Consider the following 3,170-nt stretch of genomic DNA (forward strand, 5'->3'; position numbering starts at 1 on the left):
CCCCCCACTCTCGGGGCGGGGCCGGCGCCGAAAGAGGCGGGATCTTCGGGGTGGGGGCGTTTCTCATTGGGCGCCCGGGATGAGGTTCTTTCTTTCAGAATGAAAGGGAGGCGGGGTGGCCGGGGAGGCGGAGCGGCCGTCCGCCATGACCAATTATAATTGCTCTGGCGTCACGTCCATCACGGCGAACGGGCTTGGGATTGGGAGACTGGAGAAACCGGGCGGGACCAGAAGTGCCAGGTGTACAGAAACATTCTCCCTGGGTTCCCAGATTGGGTCAACCTGTGAGACCAGAAGGTTCGCTGAGTGGACTATGCCTTGCCGGAAAATGCCGATAGGAGGTGCAGCTGCTCTTTTTAGGCTCACAGAGACAACTGTTCCTAAACCATTTCCTTCGAGAAACACGGGGGAAGGGGACACACATTCAAACAAATGCAGCCTTTGAGAGTGGCATGGCCTCTGGGCGTCTGTCTTCTCTGAAAGCTGGCTAAGCAATCAAATCACCAGAAGCACCCTCTCCCACCCCGAAAAAGTCTTAGGTAGCACAGTGATTGGAGTCTGCAGTTGCTGAGTCTGAGTTGGAATCTCCCCTCAATCCCTTACTGGGTACGGAAGCTTACAGGCAGCTCCCCCCAACCCCCAACCCCATATTTAGTGTCAATCTTCTATGCAAAATGGGGGCGACTAGAGCAACCAACTCCTACGGTTATGAAGACACAGACTGAGAACGTGAATTTGTAAAACACGTCTCAGGCTGCTGAGACCCAAGTAAGATCTTGCTAGGACCTTATTACAGATTTGAACCTGTCCCAGGTGAAGCGAGTCACAACCTCTTGGTAGTAGCTCAGGTATCTCTTAACCTCCAGGTGACTGGCCAGATTTGGGAACCGTGGTCGGTTAAAAGCCAAACTGAAGCGTATTAAAATGTTTAAGAGTTTGAAGTATTGGAGCAAAAATTCAGTCACACCAGAAGTGGTTAAGAATACTCCTCGGAATGGGCCAGGGAAAATAATTCTATAGAGAAAGTGCCAGGAGCAAAGAAAGGAAATTTATTCTCTATAGCTTAAAGGTTAGCTGGCTGTTTGTGATTGGTTGTCTTCAGCATTTCGATTTTGTAACTGTGAAGCATTTACAGGCTTGGATTTTGGCTTGCTTTCCTAAGCCATCACTGCATTAAAGCCACTTTAGTCTAATGGCCTCCTTGTTGAATTGTTTTAGCAAGTCTTAAAGATGATCCTGTCCCCAAACCCTTCTCACCAGGTGGATAAAATAAAAACCAGCTTGCAAACGGCTGACCCAAGTACCCAGGTTCCACACAGGATGGACTTGGGCCCTGCTTTCAATTTCACTGTATCATTGTCTCTGTGTAGAGAGGAGTGAGTGTTAGAAAAAGTGATTTTGAATGTTATGTCATCCCATTCAACAAATAACCTTTACGTACTCATGAAAACACCAGGCACTGGAGACTTTAGGAGAGGAAGCTGAAGGTGGAAAAGATGAATTCTTCGTGTCAAGAAACTTCCACGTTAAGGAACCAGGATGCTCAAGTCACTGAGCACACTGGAGACTACAGGAGTCCCTAGTCTCCGCCTCAGATCCAGGATATTCCAGGATCTCAACTCCCCAAGGAGCCTAAGTCCCAATGATGGGTGACATGTCATTTACAGGGGCATGAATTTGTATCACTTATGAGTCAACAACATATGATCTAGTACTCGGTCATCCTTCGAACATGATGAAAAAGAAAGTCTTGTTTCTCTGTTAAAATGGCCTTCTACAGAAAGACACAACACCAGTGTTATGACAGAAATGGAAAAGACTTGCAGAAATGCTGGACCAGAGTTAGCTCTTCATTCAATTAAAAGAAATCAGGGCGCCTGGGTGGCTCAGTGGGTTAAACTGCTGCCTTTGGCTCAGGTCATGATCTCAGGGTCCTAGGATCGAGTCCCGCATCGGGCTCTCTGCTCAGCAGGGAGCCTGCTTCCTCCTCTCTCTCTCTGCCTGCCTCTCTGCCTACTTGTAATCTCTCTGTCAAATAAATAAATAAAATCTTAAAAAAAAAAAAAGAAATCATGAAAAGGTAAGGCACAAAACACTGTTGAGCAAGTTACAAATAACTTTACATCTTTATAAATAACTTTGTGCTTGTGTTTATGCAGTTATTATGTAGTATCCAGTCTGGGGAGTTGATAAGGTCTCTGGGCATAGCCCTTACATTTGTCAAAGGGCTCAGGTGCTTGAAGTAAACAAGCTTATCTGTGTACTTAATAATGATCTCTTAATGATCCCTTACATTCGTGTGATGAGTTGTAGTTTTTTAAGTGCTTCCACATACACCATCTCATTTGTCCTCTGCTGGGAGGGAGGCAAGGCAGAGATTATCGTAACAGGACAATCTGGGTCCCAGGAAGTTCACGTCACATGTCACGGGAAGTATAGTTAGTAAGTTGCGGAAGCTTGATTGGAGACCTGATCCAGTGTCTTCCCCACGTGCAGTATGAAATGGATGAAAGCATGAGAACTTGGAAGCTTGGTTCTACCACCTACTAGCTATGTGATCTTGAACAACTCAACCTCTCACGCATAGAACGAAGGCCCTAACACATAATGAGCGTTCAGTAATTTCTAACATTGTTATCCTCTTGGAGCTGTGGGGATCCAGTGCTAGAAATTTAGAACAATGATACAGGCATGATGAGGAAGAATCCAGAAGGACCAGACACTATATGATATTAAAATCTAAAACCTGGGGAAAGGTCAGGTTAAATAAATTCAAGTACAGCCGTATAGATGAAATAACATACAGTTCCTACAAATAAGCAAGACTGAAATTGGTAAACAGATGGCCACCATGTGTTTAAAGATTGGTCGAGGGGTGGGAGGCGTGGCCTGAATGCTCCTCCCACCTCGTGTTCAATTCCACCTCCTGAGCTAAGGGGCAGCCGCAAGGAGGGTTCAATGGCAGGGCCTGGAATACGTATGTGGAAGAGCGAGCTTCCCTGGGATCTCTGGAAAAGAGAACAGCCACAGGACTCCCAGTCTCCAACTCTCACTCTCACTCATCGTGAGCTCCAAGGTCAGGGATAAGGCCCAAGACTCTGGGGTTCCCAAAAGGAATAATCTCCCCTTGGATCCTATGAATGTAGTCCTGTGTGATGTCTTCTTTGGCC

The sequence above is a fragment of the Mustela nivalis genome (assembly GCF_964662115.1).
Source record: "Mustela nivalis genome assembly, chromosome: 19".
In the NCBI taxonomy this organism is placed as follows: Eukaryota; Metazoa; Chordata; class Mammalia; order Carnivora; family Mustelidae; genus Mustela; species Mustela nivalis.